The sequence below is a fragment of the Malaclemys terrapin genome, chromosome 13 (assembly GCF_027887155.1).
Source record: "Malaclemys terrapin pileata isolate rMalTer1 chromosome 13, rMalTer1.hap1, whole genome shotgun sequence".
NCBI classification, from domain to species: Eukaryota; Metazoa; Chordata; order Testudines; family Emydidae; genus Malaclemys; species Malaclemys terrapin.
The window spans coordinates 44543485-44553069 of NC_071517.1; the positions used below are offsets into that span (position 1 = coordinate 44543485).

Below are 9585 nucleotides of genomic sequence, written 5' to 3' on the forward strand. Positions count from 1 at the left end.
AATAAATGCTTCTAAGAGCAAATAGTGACAAATATATAATGGCTATTTGCTAATTCCAGTTATAACAACAATGTGATATCTAGTAATTATCGACCACTAGCTGATATACAACATCAATGTACTAAACGCTAATCGGCAAAAACCAATCAAAAATGTCCTTGCTAATAAGAATAGTTATAATACTTAATAGCTGATTTCCCATTATAATAAATCATTAAATGATTATAATAAAAGTGTAGTTGCTAACTGCTGATCACATTCATTGTTGGCCACAGATGAATATGCAGATTGTAACAATAAAATATCGTGTCTAATTGCTGATACTGTTGATTGCGGATCGGTGTTGATATGTAATTAGAATACCTAGCTCTTAGACAGCCCTTTTCATCAGTAGTTCTTGTTCATTTCACAAACTTGTGGATTTATCCTCCACAAACCCCTGTACGGCAGGCAATGCTCTTATCCCCATTCTACGGATGGGAAAACTGAGCCACGAAGCGTCTAAGGGCCAGATTCACAACGGAATGTAGGCCAGGCGGGAAGCAGCCTGAACTAGCCAATGGGAGATGCCGACTGGAGGGATGTGGCCTAATCCCCGCCCCTCTCCCCAAGACAGGTGACAAAGTCCAGGCTGCAGGGAGGCGTCTAGCGCCGCTCGACCATCTCAGCTGCAAACCCCCGCTTGGTGGCCTCCGCCGGATGGGGCGGAGAATCTCCCACATAGCTTTTAGCCTGGTCATTACAGCACCCAGCTGGGAGACCCAGGTTCAATTCCCCGCTTTGTGTGACGGGATTTGAAATGGACTCCGCCACCTCTCCAGGGAGTGCCCGAACCACTGGGCAACAGGGTAGTCTGCCCAGCTCCCTCCATCTCTCCTGTGCAAGGCCAGCTCTAGGATTTTTGCTGCCCCAAGCAAAAACAATTTTGGCCGCCCCGTTTTTTTCTTACCCCACCCCCGGCCCCGCCTCAATTCCGCCCCTTCCCCAAATCCCCAGCCCTGCCTCCTCCCCCAAGGCTCTCAAGCCTAGTGGGGAGGGAGGGAGAGGGAGAAGCAGCGCGTGCACCGCGGCCACTCGGGGTCTCCCCCTCCCTCCCAGGCTCTCAAACCCAGGAGGGAGGGGGAGATCCCGAGTGGCCGCGGCGCGCAAATCAGCTGTTTCGCGCGCCGCGGCCGCTCGGGATCTCCCCCTCCCTCCCGGGTTTGAGAGTTTGGTAGGGAGGGCGAGCAGCGGCACGCGATCGGCAGCAGCAGAGGTGAGTTAGGGCAGCCGGGGCACATTTTTAGGGGCGGCATGGCCCGCGCCAGAATGCCGACCCTAAAAATGTGCCGCCCCAAGCACTAGCTTGTTTTGCTGGTGCCTAGAGCCGGCCATGCTCCTGTGGAAGTTGTGCCACTCTGGATTAAAGAGCGAAAGGATCAGAAGGAGAGCAAACAGAACGACCCTGTCGTCCGGCGGTGGGAGCTCTCATACGGGAAAGTCGGGCCCCAGTGCCCCCCACTCCAACTGCCTCTTAAAAATATTTCCCCATAGTGGCAAAGTTGTGACAGCAGAGACTGAGGGAGCCGTATGCCATCCAGGCGTGGAGGGAGTCGATTTTTATCAGTCAATGTCGGTAAACGTCAATTTCACCATCCCACAGCGAAACCGACAAGAACAGTTATTCCCGCCAATAACAATCCAAATTCCCAGCTTGGCAAAGTAAGGAGCAAAAAAATTGAAGGGGGATCAAATTGAGTTCAAATCTGTGAAGGGCTGTTATACAGAGGGCAGTGATCAATTGCTCTCCATATGCACTGAAGGCAGGACAAGATGTAATTGGTTTCTTCTGTAACAAGGGAGATGTAGGTTAGATATTGAAAAGACTTTCTAACTACAGGGGAAGTTAACCTCTGGAACAGGCTTCCAAGGGAGGTTGTGGAGGTGTTTAAGACCAGGTTAGACACACACCTGTCAGGGATAGTCTAGGTTCACTGGGTCCTGCCTCAGCACAGGGGGCTGGACTGAATTCCTTTCGCGGTCCCTTCCCGCCTGACATTTCTAGGATTGTATGACGAATGCTGCGTTAATGTGGCTAAAAGACCAGCGACAAATCCACCCCCCAAATCTCCTGCAACTCTGAACAGCTAAAATCGATACCAAATTGAGGGGAGGGGGGAAATGCTGAACCCCCAGGAGTGCATGCAACTGCGAAAGCTTCAATCGCTCCACAGCGGGGGGGCAGGGTGGATGCTTAAAAATAAACATCGATTTGCCTGTCGAAATGATAGATTTAAAAAACAAATCGCACTCTGCCGAGTCTCCCCAGAGCTCAGTGACTAGAGCACTCACCTGAGATCCCCTCTTCAAAGCCCTTCTTTTCAGGCCGGGGGAATTGAACTGAGGTTTCCTCCAGCCAGGGGGCGCCCAGGTAGGGCTGTGTTGCGGCCCAATCCGGGAAGCGTGTTGGGAGCTCGCCGGACGGCTCGGGCCCACAGGTGAGTTTGGCGGAGGAACGTCTGTGTTGGGGCAGTGCGGTGGGGTTTAGGTGTCCGGATGCCGAAGGGAGAGGGCGCTGCAGGGCGCGGGCACACAGCCGGCCACGCCCAGGGAACATCTACGGCAGACACTTGGGCGCCGAGGGAATGCCAGGGGGGCCTGGTGCTGGGATTTTGGGGCCTAATGGGCCTATATCCTCTCGGGACCCTGGCCCAGGCTACAGACTTGCTGACTGCAGAGATGTGCAGTTCTTGTTTGCCTACTGCTGGTCGGGTAACAATTGATAGAATATTGATCCAGTCATTAGATGAGTAATTAGTAATGTATTGATCTAGGCATTGGAGTAATTATTATTAATAATATATAATTGATAAAATATTAGTCATTAGCATCATAATTATTAATTAATCCCTCTAGTCATTAGAGTAATTATTCATGTGATCTATTTATTAATATTTATGACTAACAACTAGATAAATATACATTAATTATTGCTCGAATGATTAGAGCAATCCACTAATTATTACTCTAATGACATACATTAATTATATATTAATATTCACTGACTACATACATACATTAATAATTATGACTCAATACATTAATTCCTGTAATGATTAGAGCAATCTATTAATATTTAGTACTCTAATGAATACATTAATTAATGAATATATTAGAGTAATATATAATTACTCTAATGCCTAGCTCATTGCATTAATGATTAATAATTATGACTAATGACTAGATAATTAATGTCTTGATCTAGGCATTAGACTCAACTAGTAATTAATGATGTATCAATGCAGTCAAATTATTAAGGATTAATCTAGCCATTAATATTTATTAAGGTATCGCTTTAGTCCTTAAGTGGTTAATAACTGCTCATGTATAATTAATGAAGTATTACTCTAGGCATTTCTCACACTAGCTGTGCTTTCGCTCGTCAGACTGCAGTAAAAGAGTATGAAATTATCACCAATACGTCATAACGTCGTGATCCAGTCATTAGAGTGAGTATTACCAATAACATACAGATCCCTAGATTATGAACAGTATTGTAATGTATTGATCTGGGGTTTGGAGTCATCATAATTCGGGTTAATTAATACAGTCAGCTGGGCAGTCGACGAATTCTTAATAATTAATGATCTATTGATCGAAGCGTTTATAGCCACCCTCTTCCCACTTCCCACATGCTCCACATGCAGTTGCAACGCCCCCTTAGAGCCGGTCTCTTTCCCTGAGCACCTCTGGTCTGCGCAGCCAGCCAGCCCTCCCCATGCACCGCTGCAAAACCTCCAGCCTTCCGTCCAACTAGCCCCTACTGCCCGGAGAAGCCAGGAGAACGCTATGGTACTCCGAAACATGCCGGGTCTCTGGAGGGTCGTAATGGCCTTGGGCCCCCCTCAGCTGGGATTCCTGGCCCACACACGCATCCCCAGAGCACCCGTAACTGCCCCCGACATGCTCAGCCGACCGTGGTGCCCGCGGAGTCATGCACCGCGGGGGACGAGCCAAGGGCTAAAGACAGCTCCCGTGTCAGACAGCTGGCGCTTGGCCACGGGCTGCAGATGGGAGGCCGGCCTAGGGTGTGAAATTGGCTTTGGATGGATAGGGAGAGATGCAGGCAGGGACGGATACAGAGCAATGCAGACAGGGATGGAGCAAGGAGAGGTTTTGATCAAAATCACAGACACAACACTAACAAACAAACAGCAAACACACGACCTGTCGCCTGCAACGTCAGCCACAACTAAACACAGACGCCACAACGCACACACCGGCGACGATGAATATTAAACTGATAAGAACTAGGGTGACCAGACAGCAAGTGTGAAAAAGCGGGACAGGGGATAGGGGGGTAATAGGAACCTATACAAGAAAAAGACCCCAAAATCGGGACTGTCCCTATAAAATCAGGACATCTGGTCACCCTAGATAAGAACCGATAGTAGATTAATGTTTTCACCCCTCAGCTCACAGAGATCTGAGAAGTGATGCAGATACTGTGCGGCACACACACACCCCTGCCCCCACTATTTAACAAGAACACAAACCAACAGCAGCCACTGCCAACCGCAATACGGATACACACAATAAACCACAACAGCAACACTCACCTTGGCATGCTACCAAGGAGGATAATATAGATCCATGTATTGGCAACATGAGCTGCTGATAATAGGAACACAGCCTACAGAACCGGGTCACTGGGACCAGTCCCCTGTTATTTCAGCCAGCCCCAGTGTATCATTCCACTCATAAATTTATCAGTCGTGGCCATAAACATACTGCCGTCTGCAATTCACATCCGCACAATAAACTCCGACACCCCAGGATGATCAGCAAACCTGGACATTTTTCATCTAAACTTTTTTTCTTTTTGGTGACAAAACCCCCATCATCACCAGCACAACTGTTGGCTAAACCAAAATGTTTCGAAAAACGTGTCAATTTCAACAAAATTTCATTTTGGTACAACCCTGAATGAAGCGTTTGGCTCATGTGGAAACGTCCCGGTTTTGACGTTTTCGGATTGGTTTGGAGTTCTCGTTTGGAAACTGCACCTGGAAGCAAAGTTCCTTGTTTCTTCAGAGATGCAAATAATAAAAAGTTGTGTACGGTCAAAAGCAGAATGAAATGTTTCACATTCCTTGAAATGGAATATTTTGATTGGCCTGAAAATGGCATTATTTGGGAATTTTGTTTCATGGGAAATTTTAAATAAATGTGTTTTCGTTTCACTTTAGAACAGGAAAAAAATTCAGCATTGTAGAACTTCCCACAAAATGGAAAACGCAGTTCCTGCCCAGATCTACCAAACCCGTGACAAGAAGCGACAACACAAAACTAACAAAATGTGTCACTCTTACAACACTTCCCAACAATGGGCACATATGCAATAAACAACAATGCATAACCATATCGCACACACACGAACCGTGACAAGAACCAACACACAACCACAAGATGAGAAATCAGTGCATTAAACACAATGCTAGCCACCAATACAGGTACACACACAATAAATGAGAATACACAATTACAATAGCAATGCACACAAATTGTAGCAAGAAACAACTTGGGTAAGGAATGGTGTCCCTAGCCTCTGTCTGTCAGAGGATGGAGATGGATGGCAGGAGAGAGATCACTTGATCATTACCTGTTAGGTTCACTCCCTCTGGGGCACCTGGCATTGGCCACTGTCGGAAGACAGGACACTGGGCTGAATGGACCTTGGTCTGACCCAGTATGGCCGTTCTTATGAATTTCCAGCAAGAGATAAACAATGATGCAGTAGCAACAGCCAATCACAACATGTACATACACAATAGACCACAATGCCCTGTGACAATCGGAACAGCAACACACACTTCTGAACAACGACACCACACACAACCGCAATTGCAATGAATATATTCACAAGAAACAAGGACAAGACCATGGATGCTGAAGTGGCATCACGGCAATTAGGATCCCAGGTCAGATTTCTGAAAGCACTTGGTTCTTGCGGAAATAAAATGGGATTTGGGCCTTGAAACTCACTTTTCAAAGGAGTTCAAAATCCCTCTCTTTCTTCCTTGGAGAAAAAATCAGTTTCAAACCTCCCCTTCTTGCTGGGGGACAAAGTGAGTTTCAAGCCCCTCTCAAATCCCAGCTGTGTCTGCCCACAAATCTGCCACCTTTAAATAATTGTGTTAACTGGGTGCCAAACCCCCGTGTGTGTTTTAAGTGTGTTTTAATTTGGTTGAAACTTAAATCAATTCCTAATTGTTTTGAGCTAAATCTAAATGAGAATATTACTTAGATTTGAAAAATCCACACCTCGCGTTCACCCCAGGCTACCACCTATGCAGACCATTTCCAGTCTGTCCGTGGATTCAGTCCTAAACAGGATTTTTCTGCAGAAATAATCACGACCTTTCACCCCACGGATTCTTAACTGATTATAACTTGTTATTGCTACCATTAGTGGTTATCTGGATAACAACAGTCAGGTGGGCGGGGCTCCAGACTGGGCGGCAAGACACCTGGGTTCTGTTCCTGGCTCTGTCACAGACTTTGGGCACCTCACTGGCCGTCTCTGGGCTTCAATTTCCCCTCCAACTCCTTGTCTGTCTCCTATGTAAGATCTTTGGGGGCAGGGACTGTCTCTCGCTGGGTGTCTGTGCAGCACCCGGCACAACGAGGCCCTGATCTCAGCTGGGGCAGGGACTGTCTCTCGCTGTGTGTCTGTGCAGCGCCCGGCACAACAGGGCCCTGATCTCAGCTGGGGCAGGGACTGTCTCTCCCTGTGTATCTGTGCAGCGCCTGGCACAACGGGGCCCTGATCTCAGCTGGGGCAGGGACTGTCTCTCGCTGTGTGTCTGTGCAGCGCCCGGCACAACGGGGCCCTGATCTCAGCTGGGGCAGGGACTGTCTCTCCCTGTGTGTCTGTGCAGCTCCTGGCACAATGGGGCCCTGATCTCAGCTGGGGCAGGGACTGTCTCTCCCTGTGTGTCTGTGCAGTGCCCGGCACAACGGGGCCCTGATCTCAGCTGGGGCAGGACAGTCTCTCGCTGTGTGTCTGTGCAGCGCCTGGCACAACGGGGCCCTGATCTCAGCTGGGGCAGGGACTGTCTCTCGCTGTGTCTGTGCAGCGCCCGGCACAACGGGGCCCTGATCTCAGCCGGGGCAGGGCCTGTCTCTCCCTGTGTATCTGTGCAGCACCCGGCACAACGGGGCCCTGATCTCAGCTGGGGCAGGGACTGTCTCTCGCTGTGTGTCTGTGCAGCGCCTGGCACAACGGGGCCCTGATCTCAGTTGGGGCAGGGACTGTCTCTCGCTGTGTCTGTGCAGCGCCTGGCACAACGGGGCCCTGATCTCAGCTGGGGCAGGGACTGTCTCTCGCTGTGTCTGTGCAGCGCCCGGCACAACGGGGCCCTGATCTCAGCCGGGGCAGGGACTGTCTCTCGCTGTGTCTGTGCAGCGCCCGGCACAACGGGGCCCTGATCTCAGCCGGGGCAGGGACTGTCTCTCGCTGTGTGTCTGTGCAGTGCCCGGCACAACGGGGCCCTGATCTCAGTTGGGGCAGGGACTGTCTCTCGCTGTGTGTCTGTGCAGTGCCCGGCACAACGGGGCCCTGATCTCAGCTGGGGCAGGGACTGTCTCTCGCTGTGTGTCTGTGCAGCGCCCGGCACAACGGGGCCCTGATCTCAACTGCAGCTTATACACAAATAAATACATAAATAATAATAATCAATAATTAGATACATCACCTGTAATGTTATAACCAGGTGTTATTTCATTCTCTCTGTTAAGATTCCATTTTCTTTACACTGTTTCCCCTTTTAAGAACAGCAGTGGTTCTAGTTATGACTAGATCTATTCATTATTAAGTATCAAGGCTGTTCATTGACATTTGCCATCACCACTGACAGGGCTGATTCTCGGTCCTGTTCCTTTGTACTCAGGGCCCATCGGCGCTAGATTTTCTTTCCCCTTCCTAGTCAGAGAATAAGGATTCTTGTTAACGCTGTTTTAATTGCTAGTAATTAGTCCTCCTCCTTCCTGGGCTGGCCCTAGCAGGAGGGCGCTGCCGACCCCCGGAGCAGCTGGCTGGGAGCGGCTGAGTGGGACGCAGGGACTGGTGGAAAAGCAAGAGGAGGAGGGAACCGCTTGGAAGTGGCTGGTTAAAAATGGCTCAGGTCTGAGCTGATACCTGGCGTCTCCCCCACACGCCCCTTTCGGAGCCGTCTGGACACTTCACAGCCCGAGCGGAACCTGAAATAGCAACACTCAGATGCTAAGCTCAGTTACACCAGGTTTGCTCCAGGGTCACTGGAGATCAGAATCCAGCCTGAACCCCATTGCAACGGAGTCACTCCGGATTTACGCCGGGATCACTGAGATCAGAATCCAGCCTGGACTCGGGAACTGCAGGGGAGTCACTCCGGATTTACGCCAGGATCACTGAGATCAGAATCCAGCCTGGACTCGGGAACTGCAGGGGAGTCACTCCGGATTTACGCCGGGATCACTGAGATCAGAATCCAGCCTGGACCCCATTGCAGCAGAATCACTCCGGATTTACACCGGGATCACTGAGATCAGAATACAGTCTGGACTCGGGAACTGCAGGGGAGTCATTCTGGATTTACGCCGGGATCACTGAGATCAGAATCCAGTCTGGACTCAGGAACTGCAGGGGAGTCACTCCGGATTTACACCGGGATCACTGAGATCAGAATACAGTCTGGACTCGGGAACTGCAGGGGAGTCATTCTGGATTTACACCCGGATCACTGAGATCAGAATCCAGTCTGGACTCAGGAACTGCAGGGGAGTCACTCCGGATTTACGCCGGGATCACTGAGATCAGAATCCATCCTGGACTCCATTGCAGCAGAATCATTCCGGATTTACACCGGGATCACTGAGATCAGAAGCCAGCGGAGTTCCACCCCCCCGTCAGAGACCCGGAAGTTTTGGGGTGGCGCCAGATCCCCCCGGATTCCTGCCCTCCCGGATCACGGTCAAGCCCAAACACGGTACCTTTCCCGGCCGCTCCGATCTTCCGCCTGGCAGACGCCAAACACCATGTAATCCCCTGGAACTCAGGAAGGTGAAAATCCCTCGGCAGGGCAGGAAAAGACCCGGGTTTTGCTCCGCTGTGTAAATCCAGCTTTGCGGGGAAGCCGGTTCCAGAGTTCCGATCCGGAGCGAAACGCCCCGATCCACACGGCGGTTCCGAACGATCTCGGAGCCCGGCTGTGCCTGGAGTCCTTCCGCGCCGGAGTCTCCCCAGCTGCTCCCCTGAGCTCATCGGGAGTTTATGCAAATCCGCAGCCTGGTGCCTTCTCCCGGGGCCGGGATTCGCTGGCAGAGGCTGGGCAAAAAGCCCAGAAATCCCCCCCCCCTTCCACACACACACCCCGCCTCCCTCAGCTCTGGAATTAACACCCCCCCTCCCAGCTGCTGGCTGCGGGCTTCCCACGAGAGGGCCCCTTGGAGGGGGTGGCTGGGTCTAGGGCGCCTAGGGCAGCTCTGCGGGGGGGTCCCTGGATTTCCACCAAGCACAGAAAGGAAGGGGGGGGAATTCCAGCTCCGTTGTCAGAGCGCTGTTTG

At 50.6% G+C, this 9585-nt stretch overlaps 1 protein-coding gene across 3 annotated transcripts in view; it reads right to left on the reverse strand.

Annotated features, from left to right (window-relative positions):
• Positions 1 to 9307, reverse strand: part of DDR1 (discoidin domain receptor tyrosine kinase 1) — a 31985-nt gene extending 22678 nt beyond the window's left edge. Inside the window, exon 1 of one of the 3 annotated variants that reach the window (XM_054047119.1) lies at positions 9013 to 9307. The gene's annotated coding sequence lies outside the window, so the exon portion shown is untranslated. Of the gene's footprint in view, positions 1 to 7736; positions 8988 to 9012 lie in introns of those variants that run through there. The other 2 variants (XM_054047121.1, XM_054047120.1) reach the window with 2 other exon arrangements.
• Between the last annotated feature and the right edge of the window lie 278 nt (positions 9308 to 9585).